At 48.6% G+C, this 17539-nt stretch overlaps 1 pseudogene; it reads left to right on the top strand.

Moving 5' to 3' along the window:
* The first annotated feature begins 13763 nt into the window (after nucleotides 1–13763).
* On the top strand, nucleotides 13764–14420 carry LOC147727406 (solute carrier family 25 member 44 pseudogene; annotated as a pseudogene).
* The last annotated feature ends 3119 nt before the right edge of the window (nucleotides 14421–17539 follow it).

Below are 17539 nucleotides of genomic sequence, written 5' to 3'. Positions count from 1 at the left end.
GCTGCAGCACCCACTGCAATAGTAAAAGTGCATGTATTGCCTGCCACTCAGAGCAGGGAAATGGGGGGGGGGCATGTGTACCCCCCATTGCACAACTGCCTCCCCCTAAAAACAAGGGGGCCCACAACGGGCCCCTAAAACAATGCCCGCCAGCCTTTCCATGGCGGTTTCGCTGCCATGGAAAGGCTGGCTACAGCCAGCATCGTAATTTGGGGGACAGTGCCTCCTAGGCACCACCACCATTTACGGCATGCTGACAGCTCTGCCAGGCAATCGGTACGATTGCCTGTGGATGGAGCGTGGCGGGCGGTCTTTGCAACCGCCACAGTCAGAAATCGATGGCGGAGGAAAATTGCTGTCTGATGGCGGAGGGCCTGCCACCGCAAGACTGGCTATGGCAGGCCTTCCACCATCGTAATGACCCCCTTGGTTTTTTGGAATAGGCAGTTGTCAATGGGACCTCGGGCTACTCTTAAATAATAGTTTTGAAAACTCTTTTTTTGAAAACAACCCCTTTTCCTTTGAGGAGAACATTTTAAAAAGATTGCTTTATTTCAAAATAATAACAGACATGGTGGTCTAATTACCTCATTAATATTCGTAAAGTAGGTCGAAATTTGACCCACTTTGATTAAGCATTTTGTGAACCAACCGAATAGTACATAGGTCGGTTTCCAAATTGCTCCAGGGTTCACAGAAGGTCAGTCCATAAATCCCAAACACTTTTTGAAAATTCAATTTTAGCACATCTGACCCATAGTGCCCAAAAACCAAAGCAAAAGGAAGTTCTGATGAATAGATTAAAACTGATAAGTGACATCCTTGAAGATAATAAAGGTCCATAAACATTGAAGTGTGTAAAAATTGCATGAATACCTAACTAGTCCTACGAAACCCTTGACTCTCAGGTTGAGGTTTCACAGTCGACTCTTCTGGTATACCACAGGAGTTAATGACCCCACTGATTTATTTTCCTTTTGAGCTCTATAATTTAGTTATTATGTTTCTATCACGTTCTGTGTTAAAGGGGAGAATAATTATGCCTGATGGGTTTTGGTCATCAGTGTGGGAGGGATGAAGGTTAAGGTCTTCTCAGCTATGCTTTAACCCTTTGCGGCCGTCCGACGTCATGGTGGGCATGTGCGGAGGACGACCGGGGGCCGTCCGAACCACGCCCAGTCATAAATCACCCGCACCGCAAGTTCAAGTTCGTGCATTTGTATAGCGCACTACTCACCCAGAGGGTCTCAAGGCGCTAGGGGAAGGGGTATATTATTTGTCGAATAGCCAGGTTTTCAGTTCTTTTCTGAAGGAGATGTGGTTCTGAGTAAGGCGAAGGTGGTTGGGGAGTGAGTTCCAGGTCTTGGCAGCCAGGAAGGAGAAGGATCTGCCACCCATGGTGGATTTTCGGATGCGCGGGACTGCGGCGAGGGCTTGATTGGACGATCTTAATTGGCGGGTGGGTTTGTAGAAGGACAGTCGAGTGTTGAGGCATTCGGGTCCTAGATTGTAGAGGGACTTGTGTGCGTGGGTGAGAAGGCGGAAAGTAATTCTTTTGTTGACGGGAAGCCAGTGGAGGTCTTTTAGATGTCCGGTGATGTGATCTTGGCGCGGGATGTCTAATATGAGTCCCGCTGATGCGTTTTGGATGCGCTGGAGTTTATTCTGTAATTTTGTTGTGATTCCGGCGTAAAGTGTGTTACCATAATCCAGCCGACTCGTGACCAGTGCGTGGGTGACAGTTTTTCTTGAATCGAGGGGGATCCATCGGAAGGTCTTTTTGAGAATGCGAAGTACGTTGAAGTAGGAGGACGAGACGGCGTTGACTTGTCTGGACATCGAAAGAGAGGAGTCTAGGATGAAGCCAAGGTTACGTGCATGGTCTGTGGGTGTGGGTGCTGTGCCCAGAGCGGAAGGCCACCAAGAATCGTCCCAGGCTGAGGGGTAAGATCCTAGGATGAGCACTTCCGTTTTGTCTGAGTTTAGTTTTAGGCGGCTCTGTTTCATCCAATCGGCAACTTCTTTCATGCCTTCATGAAGGTTGGTTTTGGCGGTGTTGGGGTCTTTGGTGAGGGAGAGGATTAGCTGGGTGTCGTCGGCGTAAGAGATGATGTTGAGGTTGTGTTGACGCGCGATGGAGGCGAGAGGACTCATGTATACGTTGAAGAGGGTGGGACTGAGTGAGGATCCTTGAGGTACGCCGCAGATGACTTCGGTGGCCTCAGAGTAGAACGGGGGAAGTCGGACTCTTTGACTTCTCCCGGCGAGGAATGAGATGATCCAGTCCAGGGCTTTTCCTTGTATGCCGATGTTGCTGAGGCGTTGAATAAGGGTGCTGTGGCAGACTGTGTCGAAGGCGGCGGAGAGGTCGAGTAGAATGAGGGCCACTGTTTCTCCGTTGTCCAGGAGTGTTTGGATGTCATCTGTCGCTGCAATGAGGGCGGTTTCGGTGCTGTGTTTGGCTCGAAATCCAGATTGAGATGGATCAAGGGAGTTGTTGGATTCAAGGAAGGTGGCGAGCTGGCTGTTGACGGCTTTCTCGATGACTTTGGCAGGGAAAGGGAGGAGGGATATGGGTCGGTAGTTTTTCAGGTCTGAGGGGTCTGCTGTGGGTTTTTTCAGGAGGGCGCTGAGTTCGGCGTGTTTCCAGCTCTCTGGAAAGGTGGCAGAGTTGAACGAGCAGTTGATGACATCGCGGAGTTGGGGTGCGATAATGGAGTCAGCTTTGTTGAAGATGTGGTGGGGACAGGGGTCGGAAGGCGAGCCAGAGTGGATTGAGTTCATGAGGCGAATGGTGTCTTCAGTGGAGATTGGGTTCCAGGCGCTGAGGTTGTTAGTTGGAGGAGTAGGATCTGAAAGGGGTGGGGCGGGTTGATCGCTGGGAGAGTTTTCGAAGCTGTTGTGGATGTCGGCAATTTTGTTGTAGAAGAAGGAGGATAGTGCATCGCAGAGGTCTTGGGAGGGAGTGATGTCGTTGGATGCTGCGGTGGGGTTGGTGAATTCTTTGACGATATTGAAGAGTTCCTTGCTGTTGTGAGTGTTATTGTCGAGACGCTCCTTGAGTGCTGATTTCTTCGTGGATCAAATCATTTTGTGATGTTTGCGGGTGGCTGTCTTGAGGGAGGCCATGTTGTCTGAGGTTGGGTTTTTTCTCCAATTCTTTTCCATGGTGCGGCATAGCTTCTTGGATTTTTTAAGTTCCTCATTGAACCAGGGAGCCTTTTTGCTGGTTGATTTCATCTGGTGCTTTTTCAGGGGTGCTAATTCGTCTGCACTGAGGGTGATCCATTGCCTGAGGTTGGTGGCCGCTTGGTCTGGGTCCATTGAGAGGGGGGGAGGGTTTTGTTTGAGTGATGTGAGGAGTTGGTCGGTGGTGATTTTGTTCCAGTTTCTCCGAGGAATGGGTTGTGGGCGGTTGTGAGTCAGGGTGGTTTTGTAGTTGAAGTAAACACAGCTGTGATCCGTCCAATGGAGAGCTGTAGTGCGGTCGAAGGAGATGTGCTTGCTGGAGGTGAAGATAGGGTCGAGCATGTGTCCGGCTGAGTGAGGGGGTGTGTCAACAAGTTGTTTGAGTCCGAGATTGGCCAGGTTGTCCAGAAGGGTGGTGGTGTTGCTGTCGTGTTTGTTTTAAAGGTGGTAGTTGAGGTCTCCTAGAAGAATGTAGTTCTCGGAGGCGATGGCGTGTGGGCTGATGAAGTCTGTGATGTCATCGCTGAATTGAGTGCGGGTGCCTGGAGGCCTATAAATGAGGGTGCCTCTAATTGTGGTCCTGGGGTCGGTGTGGATCTGAAAGTGGAGATGTTCGGCGGTTGCAAGATTGTCGTCAGAGCTGGTCGTGATTTTGATGGTGTTTCTGTGGACGAAGGCGTGGCCTCCTCCAGTTTGATTGGTGCGGTCTTTACGGATAATCTTGTAAGCATCCGGTATGGCTATGGCGATGTCGGGTGCTGATGATGTGTTCATCCATGTTTCTGTAAGGAAGGCGATGTCCGGTGATGCAGTGTCGAGTAGGTCCCAGAGCTCAATTGCGTGTCTGTGGACCGAGCGGGTGTTGAGTAAGATGCACATCAGGTGGTTAGAGTCGGAGCTTTGTTTGGAGGAAGTGGGTTTGGTGAGGGTCCTGATGCAGTTGAACTTGCAGGAGAGGCAGGCGAATGGGCCGTGGGTACGTCCTGGGGTGGCTTCGCAGCATTGTGGTGTGCGTCCGGGGTTGAGGACGAGGAGAGTTGCGGCATCATATGTGATTCTAGAGGGTATGGTGCGGCGGGGGCCAGGGGGTCTGGCGCTGGGCGCAGGCCAGGCGCGGACGGGCGTAGACTGGCTTACCTTTGGCACACCTTCGGTGTGACCGCTGCGCGTGGACGCTGCGCGTAGGTCCATCTGTCCATAAATGGGTAGTGGAGGGGGGCTGAGCGTGGGAGGGTCAGCTGGGAGGCGGGAGCGGGGAGGAGACACGGGGACAAGGTAAACAACAACAACAGCAAAATGGCTGTAGGGTAGCGCGAGCCAAAGCAGGGGCACAGTCGTCCTTCGAAAATGCGTAGATAAAGTACAAGCGCCAATTAATAAATTAGTTTACCGCTATGCAGGAGCCCTGCGCACAAATTAATCAATTAAGCAATGCAAACGAAACCTGCGCTATGCGGGAGCATTAAGCACAAAGACTACTGATCACAAATAAATGATTTAGGCAATGCAAAACGATACCAGGCGCTATGTGGGAGCAGTGAGCACAAAGAGTACTGAGCACAAATAATACAATTAAGCAATGCAAACGAAACCTGCGCTATGCGGGAGCATTAAGCACAAAGACTACTGATCACAAATTAAATCAATTAGGCAATGCAAAACGATACCAGGCACTATCAAATCGCTGAGGTACTTTCTCTGGGCAGGCAGGGAGCAAGGAGGAGCGAATGGGAGCGACCGCTGAGTACAGGATCCAGACGGTCACAGAGGCAGAGGAGGACGGGGCCTACAGAGTGATACTAGTGTGTGGGAGGGTCAGCTGGGAGGCGGGAGCGGGGAGGAGACACGGGGACAAGGTAAACAACAACAACAGCAAAATGGCGGTAGGGTAGCGCGAGCCAAAGCAGGGGCACAGTCGTCCTTCGAAAAGGCCTAGATAAAGTACAAGCGCCAATTAATAAATTAGTTTTCCGCTATGCAGGAGCCCTGCGCACAAATTAATCAATTAAGCAATGCAAACAAAACCTGCGCTATGCGGGAGCATTAAGCACAAAGACTACTGATCACAAATAAATGAATTAGGCAATGCAAAACGATACCAGGCGCTATGTGGGAGCAGTGAGCACAAAGAGTACTGAGCACAAATAATACAATTAAGCAATGCAAACGAAACCTGCGCTATGCGGGAGCATTAAGCACAAAGACTACTGATCACAAATTAAATCAATTAGGCAATGCAAAACGATACCAGGCACTATCAAATCGCCGAGGTACTTTCTCTGGGCAGGCAGGGAGCGAGGAGGAGCGAATGGGAGCGCGGTAAACGGGTTAAATGTTTCCTCACTGCGTCATACATACAGTATTGATGGCAGTGGCAAGATATGGTACTTGCTAGAGCACAAATTAAAAAATTAGTGGTGGGAGAGGCACACCTTACAAGATTAACAATTCTCACTGGATAATAATATGATTATTATTCTACGCGTGCTGCAGAGGTAGACGCAATGCCCATACTGCGCCAGTCACTTAATAAATGATATGATCAAGCGAAACCGCTTGCCCTCTGCGCACTTTTGCGAATCCAAACTGGATATTCAAAAATTGATCTAATGTACAGTTGTATGAAAACACATAAACATGGGTGCTCCCTCCCTGTGGACAGGGTACAAAACAAAAATTAGTGGTGGGAAAGGCACACCTTACATGATTAACATTTCTCACTGGATAATAATATGATTATTATTCTACGCGTGCTGCGGAGGTAGACGCAATGCCCATACTGCGCCAGTCACTTAATAAATGATATGATCAAGCGAGTCTGATGGCGGAGGGCCTGCCATCGCAAGACTGGCAATGGCAGGCCTTCCGCCATCGTAATGACCCCCTTGGTTTTTTGGAATAGGCAGTTGTCAATGGGACCTCTGGCTACTCTTAAATAATAGTTTTGAAAACTCTTTTTTTGAAAACAACCCCTTTTCCTTTGAGGAAAACATTTAAAAAAAGATTGCTTTATTTCAAAATAATCACAGACATGGTGGTCTAATTACCTCATTAATATTCGTAAAGTAGGTCGAAATTTGACCCACTTTGATTAAGCATTTTGTGAACCAACCGAATAGTACATAGGTCGGTTTCCAAATTGCTCCAGGGTTCACAGAAGGTCAGTCCATAAATCCCAAACACTTTTTCAAAATTCTATTTTAGCACATCTGACCCATAGTGCCCAAAACCCAAAGCAAAAGGAAGTTCTGATGAATAGATTAAAACTGATAAGTGACATCCTTGAAGATAATAAAGGTCCATAAACATTGATTCACCTTTGCTTAGAAACAAGCAACACTTCAAGAAAGTGTGTAAAAATTGCATGAATACCTAACTAGTCCTACGAAACCCTTGACTCTCAGGTTGAGGTTTCACAGTCGACTCTTCTGGTATACCACAGGAGTTAATGACCCCACTGATTTATTTTCCTTTTGAGCTCTATAATTTAGTTATTATGTTTCTATCACGTTCTGTGATAAAGTGGAGAATATTTATGCCTGATGGGTTTTGGTCATCAGTGTAGGAGGGGTGAAGGTTAAGGTCTTCTCAGCTATGCTTTAACCCTTTGCGGCCGTCCGACGTCATGGTGGGCATATGCGGAGGACGACCGGGGGCCGTCCGAACCACGCCCAGTCATAAATCACCCGCACCGCGGCAGAATTTGCGCCGCGGTGAACGGGTTAAATGTTTTCTCACTGCGTCATACATACAGTATTGATGGCAGTGGCAAGATATGGTACTTGCTAGAGCACACCACAATGTTAAAGAGCACCCCACAGTAGTACATAGCACATGCCATTAGTGTGACACATGGTCATCTGTTGAGCGGCATGGCATGGAACGGGTGAAGACTAATTTACCCTTGAGAAACCAGACAGGTCCTTGTATGTTTGGATAGACACCAGGTTAGTATTGTGCTGTCGTAAGAAATCCACCTCATAAAACATATCGATCATATATTTGCAAATATATGGGATTTATACAGTTTGATCTCATCCTACTCGTACCGTCGAGGGGTGGCCACCCTAATCAAAATAGTCACAAACTTTACTCTGTTCAGTCCTCTGGACGCTCAACAGGGTTGTTATGTTATACTATGGGGCCATTTCACTCACATCAGGCTCACTGTAGTTTTGGGCCAAATATTGATAATCTGGCAATTGATGACAAGCTATGGGGCCATGCACTCTCCCTAGATTCACAGTCTATGATCTGGGGGTGAGATTTCAACTGTATGTTGCAGGATAAATTTGGAAACCTTTCATCTGAACCCTCACAGCAGAACAGCGGCGGCCACTCATATCAAGGAGACAATGATAGACCATGATCTATTAGATATCTAGAGGGATAGGCACCCAACAAACAAAGAAGGCACATACTACCCTACTGTGTGAGGAGTCTGGGGTCGACGTCCATGGGTCTGTGATGACACACATTGAGTCCGTAGACTCTCAGATCACGCACCCTTACAGCTGTCCCTATCGTTGCCCGGTGTGTCTTACTTTACCTTTAGTGTGGCGGCTGCACCCAGAGGCACTGCTTGACATGGTCTTTCTGGAGGAACACTGGACAGAAATATCTGATTCCTTTGAGCTAAATGTGGGCACTGTGGACACTATATTTACCATATGGAAGGCCTCTAAGCTCACCATTCAGGAAAAATGCATTGCGATATGTAATGGTGGCTTGAAGTTAAGTAGCAAAACACACAAGGTGATGGACGGAATGTAGCACATTGACAAAGCATTCACCACCAGTCACAGTTCTGGGTTTAATTCATTGTTATTTTGCTCACCACGCTATCAGTCGTCATCAGCCAGGATAGCTTGACTCTACATGGCCATGTCTGAACTGAGGTGGCGCGGTGAGCAAAATAACAATGATTAAACTCAGATCTGTGACTGGGGTGAATGTTTTGCCAATGTGCATCATTTCGTCCATCACCTTGTGTGTTTTGCTGTTCACCTTATGTGGGAAGGGTATGCCCAGATGTGGGTCCCGTGCTCACTGCGCCACTAGAGTCAAGCTATCCTGGCTGAGGACGGCTGATAGCCAGAAACCGGTCCTAGGATGCTTGATTCCGGTCCAGGGTAGACATGGCTTGGCAGTTCGGGCTGGACTGTTTCCATGAGGCACAGGGTCAAGACTGATTTGCATATGGCCATGTCTGAGCTAGGGTGGCGTGGTGAGCAAAATAACGATGGACTAAACCCAGATCTGTGACTCAGGGTGAATGTTTTGCCAATGTGCAACATTCCGTCCATAACCTTCTGTATTTTGTTGTTCGCCCTATGTGGGAAGGGTAGGGGCAGATGTGGGTCCCGTGCTCACTACGCCACTTGAGACAAGCTATCCTGGCCGATGCCGGCTGGTAGCCAGAAACTGGTGCTAGGATGCTTGATTCCAGTCCAGGGAAGACATGGCTTGGCAGTTCGGGCTGGACTGTTCCCATGAGGCACAGGGTCAAGGCTGATTTGCATATGGCCATGTCTGAACCGGGGTGGCGTGCTGAGCAAAAATACAGATGGATTAAACCCATATCTGTGACTGGGGGTGAATGTTTTGCCAATGTGCAAAATTCCGTCCATCACCTTGTGTGTTTTGCTGTTCACCGTATGTGGGAAGTGTATGCCCAGACGTGGATCCCCTGCTCACCATGCCACTGGAGTCAACCTATCCTGGCTGATGACGGCTGATACCCAGAAACCGGTCCTAGGACGCTTGATTCCGCTCCAGGAAAGACATGGCTTGGCAGTTCAGGCTGGACTGTTCCCATGAGGCACAGGGTCAAGACTGATTTGCATATGCCCATGTCTGAACTGGGATGGCGTGGTGAGCAAAATAATGATGGATTAAACCCAGATTTGTAACTGGGGTGAATGTGTTGCCAATGTGCAAAATTCCGTCCATCACCTTGTGTGTTTTGCTGTTCGCCCTATGTGGGAAGGGTCTGCCCAGACGTGGTTCCTGTGCTCACTACACCACTGGAGTCAAGCTATCCTGACTGATGACGGCTGATAGCCAGAAACCGGTCCTAGGACGCTTGATTCTGGTCCAGGGAAGACATGGCTTGGCAGTTCGGGCTGGACTGTTCCCATGAAACACAGGGTCAAGACTGATTTGCATATGGCCATGTCTGAACTGGGGTGGTGTGGTGTGCAAAATAACGATGGATTAAACCCAGATCTGTGACTGGGGGTGAATGTTTTGCCAATGTGCAAGATTCCGTCCATCACCTTGTGTGTTTTGCTGTTCGCCCTTTGTGGAATGGGTATGCCCAGACGTGGGTCTCATGCGGACTATGCCACTGGAATCAAGCTATCCTGGCTGATGACGGCTGTAGGAGTGTAGGGTCTGCTTCCTATGGTTACCCCCACTTTTTGCTGTGTTTCACTGGCTTTTCGACATTAGTCTGGCTGTGGCCCTGCTAATCAGGACCACAGCCTAGCTGTTCTCTCTCTAAATTGATTGCATTTACTTTAGGTACATACCAGATTGGTTACTAAGTTACCTTTTGAGCCCCTAGTATATGGTACCTTGGGTACCAAGGGCATAGGTACTCCAGAGGCCTACCAGGGGCTGAAGCATGTATTATGGCACCCCTGTGAAGCCTTCCAAAATGGCACCACAGGCCTGCACTTGCAGCCTGGGTAAGGTGGTGTAAGCACCCCTTACGGAGTTATATACACCTTTAACTACCTATATATATATATAGAAACTTATTAACCTATAAGTCACTCCTATGGCAGGCCTTGACAATCCTGAAGGCAGAGTGCTTGGTTTTGTGTGAGAGGGTGCCCTAGCATTAGCCTAGCCCCTCAGCAGCTTTCAGAAATCCTTCCTCATAGCTGTTCTATGATAAAGCCATATCATATACTCTTAAGTGCATTATAATCCTCGCGGTAAATGCTAACTTTCGTTTGGCTTTATCAAAACATGTTGTGTTTTGTGTCAAACACTTTGGAATACTACCGCATTCCACCCTTCTAGAGGGAGAAGACATGTACACACTGGTGTACCCAGTAATAGGAGAGCCTCAGCATCACAAAATGGATGCTGCTGCCGCAGACACGAGTCTGGCCTCCTGCTGCTGGACTAAACCCCGGCAGGGGAGGCCTGGACAATAGGTTTCCTGTACAGGGAGGTGCCAGCACCTCCCCAGACAGGCTATATGGTATTGGGGCAAGGTGGGTTGCATTCACTGAATGCTTTTGAGAAACTGCAAAACAAGTATATGGTGGTAGTGTTTCTCAGAGAAGAGAAAACGTCCGCACATATGAGTGATACAATACTCTGAGCACGTATACGTGTAATATTACTTATACAGTTTCAAATGTGAGGTGCTCTGTTATCCTGTCAAACACTCACCACCAGGAGTGTTAAATTAGCAAAAAATAAATTTTCTGCTAATGTCAAATAGCCAAGAAATAAACAGGCATTAATCAGGCACCCTCACAGGAAGTGTAATGATCCAAGTGCTAATCACAATTTTATAAAGTACAGTTCATTGATAGGAGAGAGATTTCCAAAACAGGGATCCAGAGTCAGGCGTTAGACTTCAAATCTTTTATTATATATTCATTAAAATTATTTCCAGCTTGTCCTGCCGACACGTGTTTCGTCTCTATGGAGACTTTTTCAAGGCCAAAAAGACGGACAAGGTGTACTGATCTCAAATACAACGGCAAAAGTATTTTTAGGAACAAACTATAGTCCACAGTCTTCACAATCCAATACTCATAGGGTAAGTGCTGGCATTCAGAGCAGTCGTCAGTAGCTGGCTTCGGGAAAGGTGCTACGGTGACGCTGCGACAGATGAGTGACTTATCATGGTCAACATACAAAGTTAAGAATTTTTGAATCAACCTTCAATGAATATGATGTACCATTAACTAAGTGCATCTGTCCTGAAACATATTCTCTGACGACTGCTCTGAATGCCAGCACTTACCCTATGAGTATTGGATTGTGAAGACTGTGGACTATAGTTTGTTCCTAAAAATACTTTTGCCGTTGTGACTATAGAACTTGGACTTTTCCACTTCTCCATACAACAAGACTCGTGGTATTTGAGATCAGTACACCTTGTCCGTCTTTTTGGCCTTGAAAAAGTCTCCATAGAGACGAAACACGTGTCGGCAGGACAAGCTGGAAATAATTTTAATGAATATATAATAAAAGATTTGAAGTCTAACGCCTGACTCTGGATCCCTGTTTTGGAAATCTCTCTCCTATCAATGAACTGTACTTTATAAAATTGTGATTAGCACTTGGATCATTACACTTCCTGTGAGGGTGCCTGATTAATGCCTGTTTATTTCTTGGCTTTTGAGAAACTGCCTAGGGCACACAAGGTGCTCCATGCATTTCCCTGTTCAAACCAGTTGCTGGGGCACTCAGACCCAGCTCTGCCGTGAAACTGGACAAAGGGGAAGGGGTGTAACCACCCCCTCCCCAGGTCCTCCCATAGGTGGGACCCTAGAGTTAGTCCAACCCCTAAACTTAGTACAAGTATAGGAACCCAGTCACTAGGACCTTAGATTACCCTGGCCGAAACTCTGAAACATAAATCTTGGACCTTTGACATTCCATATCGACTGTAAGACGGAAGAAATCTCCCTTGAGGTCAAGGAGTGACCTCCCTGGTCAAGCAGGCACCATAGAAGCATCTTGCCAGTCTGCATTTTTGAGGCTCCCACCGGATCCTGAAGAATCTGTGACACAGTACATGGACTTCCAGACATCTCCGAGGCTGACACAAGTCCCCAGTGAAGCCGAGACCTGTAACTATTACAAGAGACATTGGACCGGAACTCCTGGACGTCCTGCAAGTTTGCAAGTGCACCTACTTCCCGAAGCTTCCCGAAGTTGTGCATTGGGCTATTTGTTGCCCTTGTCCCAATCACCTTTTACACCGAAGCTGAGAGGCCTATACACCACGAGTGTTCCGTGAGTCTGATTTCTTCACCACTGGTTGAAGCTCCTTTGCAATCTCTAGTCCGTTGTCTAGTGGGTCCCCACGAAGGACAATCCTTTGTTTCTTGGGCTTTTCTTATTACTAGATGTGCCCTGACTCCCCTCCAAAGGGTGAGTCCTTCAGACCTTGCTGGTCTGTACCGAAGCCAATCTTGTCTTCTTGTCTGGGTTGCTGTTGCCAAGGCTTGTTGGGTGCAATCCAAGTACTGATGCTGCAGCACTCGACATCTGACATGGGACAGCTCGAATCCAGCTCCTGTTGTCGTCGACACCGCCTGGACCTCGTGGCTGAAGAGTCAAACTTCACCTATGTCACCTTAAAGCACCCGACATAGGCTGGCATCTTCCTGTCGCCATCCTGGTCACTGGATAGTGACCCAGACTCTGCTACCTCTGCTTTCAGGTTCTTCAGATCTCCGATCCACCCGTGGATATATCCGGACACTTTGCTTCTGGTCACCTGCAGCACTTCTTTGCAGCTCTCAAATGAATCGACGACGAAACCTGACATGAAAAGACACCTTTGCACATGGCTTCCCTGGTTGAGGTAACACGAGTACTTCAGGGCTCCCATGGGTCTTGACTCTCGAAGTGTCCAGTACTGAAGGGGCTCCCTCGCATTCCACTCCTAAGTGTCCTACATCTTTAACTTTGTAACTTTAACTTTCCTCATAGAAGTCAATGGTGATTTGCGGTTGTGTTTAGACACTGCACCCGTCCCCGTTGGGTCTCCTGCGTCCCTACCATGGGTGGTTCCTGGTTGCCCGAGCGGTTCTACAGGCCCTAAGCCTCACTTCTATCCCTCATGTGGTTCTAATACCAGTTTTTAGGTCTCCTGGCGTTAACCGCGCGAAAGCGCGGTCTCGCCAGAGACCTATTGTGAGCGACTCTGCTTCCCAGGAGAGGAGACAGGAGCAGGCCGCGCGCTGGGGAATGGAGCGGGCCACGCGCACGCGAACGCACGCTCACTGTGCTCAGCTCCTGTCTCCTCTCCTGGAAAGCTGCCACACAGCCACACCTCCCCCTGCACGTATGCGCACAAACAGAGACACACACACACAAGCGCACCTACACACACGCACGCACACACACATACAGAGAACCCCCCCACCCACCCGCCGCACACACGCTGCCGCACACATACACACACAAGCGCGCACCCACACACAAGCACACCCCCCCTGCCACCTCCAACTAAGCCCCACTTACCGGATTTGTTGACTTCTGCAGACTCCGTGGGGCTCTCCCTCGGGCATGGGAGCCCCGCATCACCAGCACTCGAGTGGCGGGACTGTGTTGCACGCCAGAAAGAATTCTGAAGGAGGTAACGGGATGCGACGCGCTTCTGATGCAGCATATAGGCCGGGCGGCTCTCCTCGTCAGAAGTCTGGACACCGACTCCGGTCCTGTTTACATCTCCAGCTGCCTCGGGACGGGCGTGCCCTGAGCGGGACAGGCAGAGCCGGAACCCCGTCAGCGGGCGGAAGGCTGGGCGCTCAGCAGGTGAGTTTGGTGCCAGTGCTGTGGTGCTGTCAGGCTTCAGTAAGGTATATACAATGGAGAACAAACTGAATATCCAGATCATTGAGTGGGAGCACTTGGATAAGAAGAAGTTTTAAGTTTTTGGAGTGTGCATGACTATGATGATTCGGGTCAGCGTTTACCCCTTTACACTCATTCGGACCCGTCTGCAGATTCAGAAGGGGAAAAGCCTTTACAACGGTACATTTGATGCCTTTCTAAAGATTCTGCGGACAGAAGGGGTGTCTGGCTTCTACCAGGGCTTCCTGGTCAACACATTTACCCTGATATCTGGTCAGTGCTATGTAACAACATATGAGCTCACCCGCAAATATGTATCGGAGTACACTAGCAGCAACGTGGTGAAATTATTAGTGGGGGGTGGTTCTGCCTCCCTTGTGGCACAGAGCATCACTGTCCCCATTGACGTGATCTCTCAGCACCTCATGATGCAGCAGAAAGGGGAGACTTTGGGTCGCTTTCGAGTACACACTAGCGATGGGAAAAATCCAGTAGCTCTGGGACTGACTAAGGACATCATTGTGCAAATTTTCAAGGCAGACGGACTGAGGGGTTTTTACAGAGGCTATGTGGCCTCTTTGCTCACATATATTTCAAACAGTGCCGTCTGGTGGCCCTTCTATCATTTCTATGCAGGTGAGTTGTTGGGACTTTTAGTCTGTCACTGCTGAGCATGATTGTGTGTAGATTCATAAGAAAACCCAGGAAGGTTTGTATTCAGTAGTATTTCTCAACATGTTAATGATCCGGTCTAAAGTTCTGGTGTTGATGATATAGTTTCAACTAGATTCCTCAGTTAATAAAGAAGTGTTTGAGCTTTTAGAAAATTCCACGGCTTTGGCTAGTTACACTATTAATACTATAAAAACAGTGCTGTTGCTCTTCAATACAGAAGTCAAGACCTTCCCGAAAGCCCTCCAGAAGTTCTTCACAAATAGACCTATTCGGTATTTGGGCATCAGGGTTACGAAGAATATTGATGACCTTTATGAACTAAACTATATTTCTTTAGTCTGGAAGATCGGAGATAAATTAGATAGGTGGCTGAAGTTATCTACTTCGATTGTTGGTAGGGTTGCAATAATTAAGATACAGTTTGTGCCCTTACAGTTTTTTTATATAAGTGACCATTCTAGTTCATCTAAATAATGCATTTTTCACATGTGGGTGAAAGCTAACCCGCAAATAAGTATATTAAAATTAATTCTTCGCTGGGAAGAGGGAGTGATGACAATTCCAGATTGGAAACCCTATTATCTGGCGGCTTGTCTAGCCATGCACACCAGAATCCAAGATATATCTGAGGAGTCAGTGGTAGGTAACTTTTATATGGAAAAAATACAGAATGAGGTTTCACCATATTCAAGCTTTACTACATTTTACGATGGAAATCCCAAGTTGGTTAGGTACACAACAATTTCACAATATAAGCAGAAGTAAAAACCGCTCTCAACCTATCTCACAATTCCACAGACTCTTGCAGCGCAACCACTTAAATTTCTTTGCCCTTCAGAGATGTAGCAAACCATAAGAAAATGGGAAAGAGCTAAACTGGGAAGAATAGACAGTTTAGACATGAACAGTTAAATTGTTTTGTGTGTTGGGGGTGGGGGTTAGTGTGAGAAGGTGGCCTGATATGCAGTGGTCACTATTCTAGTGAACACTATGTATCAGTCCAGCAACCCTTATTGATGATTGGTTGTAAGTCAACCTTATAGACCAGCTATCCGAGTAGCGTGGATACGAGCAGTCTAAGGCTAAAGACTCGAGAGGGCGTGTTAAGCCAGCTGTTATACCACATATACCCCTTGAACACCAAGTGAAAGGACACCACACAAGTGTTATGAAAATAAACAGTTATTTATTAAGAATCACAACAGCCCTGTACTCTTTATGAGGACAGGGTACTAAGCACAAACCAAAACTCTTACAAAAATACTTAAGTTAGCACAGTATATACAAATGCCCGAGGGGCACGGAAAACCATATACTTGAAAAGTGGAATGCGAAATTACTAGCAGGTAAGTACAGTACTAATAGGCTTTGGAATCGCTAGGACTTGACTATAGAATCGTTAGATTACTTCTAGGAGACCCAGGGGACTCGGGTGCAGTGTGTGCACTCTCACGCGAGATGCGGGACAAAGTCTATGGTAGCTAGGAATTGCAAAGTTAGTGTTCTCGGGCGAACCCGACCTGGTAGGAGGAAAACGAAAGTGGATTCTGACCCTTGGATACTGAGGCTATGCTGGGGCACCGAAATGCCGAAGTTACCTAGCCCAGGGGCTGCATCTGCATAGGACTCAAAGGACGTCGGGAATCCTCGTTGACGGACCAGGAGCCTGGAAGAAAGAAGTTGCTGGCAGGCGACCAGTGAAGAAAGTTCGATGGATCCAAGCCTGGATCGAAGGAAGATGACACCTGAAAGCAGAGGGGACCAAGTTCGTGACTACTAGCCAGTAGTCAGTGGGCACCAGGAGGGCACCGGATGGTAGCCACCTCGACTAGGCGAGTGGGTGACGCTGTGCTCGAAGATCTCACGGACCAGGAGGCGTTGTCGGCGACCAGGAAGGAGGAGCGAGCTGTCCCACGAAGATAGAAGCTGTCGGCGTCGCTGGACCCAGGATTGGGCAACAAAGCCTTGGCAAATTCAAGCCCACGCGGTGGACCTAAAATGGCGTCTGGGGTGGACCAGGAGGGTCCGGGGTGCCTCTCTTGAAGAAGGAAGCAAGGGCCAGTCTGGAGCAACCAGACCAGCAGCAGTGATGTCGTCGGGCGTCGTTCAGAAGGCCACAAGCCAGCCGGCTAGTAGCCAAACAACGCGGTGCACAGCAAACAGCAGAAGGGCCCCACGCAGATCGTGGAGATGCAGGGAGGCTGATCTTGGGTGCTGGTGCTGCGCAGGGTTGGGGCTTCTCGGACCCCAAAGCACTCACCAGTGGAAGACTCGGTGGGCTTGTTACAAAGAAGTTGTGCAGTCTTGGCGATCGTCGGTCCCTCGAGGTCTCGTCGCACTCACGGTTCTCAGCTTTGCTGTAGAGGTGAGTAGAGGTCAGAGGTGCCAGGGAAGCCGGGTCTCGTCGAGCTGGGTCGTCGGATTCGTGAAGAAGGACTTGCAGCAGACCGCAGTGTTCTTAGGATGGTGCCTGCTTGATGCAGGGTGACTACTCCTTAGCCACAAGGGAGAATCTTGAGGAAGAAATCTTGAAGTCCTTTCGCAGAAAGTCGTGTCTTGATTCCAAAGATGATCTAATTTTAACAGGGGGCCCGCTCCCATTTTTATACTAAAAAAGGGGGCTGACCCGGTGACTAGGTCCTGCCTATGGGTGGGACTAGGAGGGGGGTGGTTACACCCCTCTGCCATGCCGGACTTTCCCCAGGCCAGGGGCTGGTGTGCCCCTGGAACTGGTTCTGACCGGCCTATGCGTAGTGAGCACCGGGGTGCCACTCAGCAGTCACCTTCCTGAAAAGCCCTGCCTACCCAGGATACACAAAACCATGTCTGGGACGGTGCTAGCACCGCCCCGGACAGGAAACCCTTTGTCCAAGCCTCCCTCGCTATAAGGACTCCCAGCAGCAGGAGGTCAGACTCGTGTCTGTGGTGGCAGCATCCATTTTGTGGAGCTGAGGCTTCAGTTAACTTTAACCGGGGTTCACAGTTACATACATGTCGTGTCCCTCTAGAAGGGTGGAATGCTAACCCCATCGCCAGAATTGGCGAGGGGTTAGTATTCCAATTCGTATGACACCTTACTCGACATGTTTTGATAAAGCAATACCAAAGTTAGCAT

Source organism: Lissotriton vulgaris, chromosome 3_1 (assembly GCF_964263255.1).
Source record: "Lissotriton vulgaris chromosome 3_1, aLisVul1.2, whole genome shotgun sequence".
NCBI classification, from domain to species: domain Eukaryota; kingdom Metazoa; phylum Chordata; class Amphibia; order Caudata; family Salamandridae; genus Lissotriton; species Lissotriton vulgaris.
This window is presented reverse-complemented; position numbering and strand designations above follow the sequence as displayed.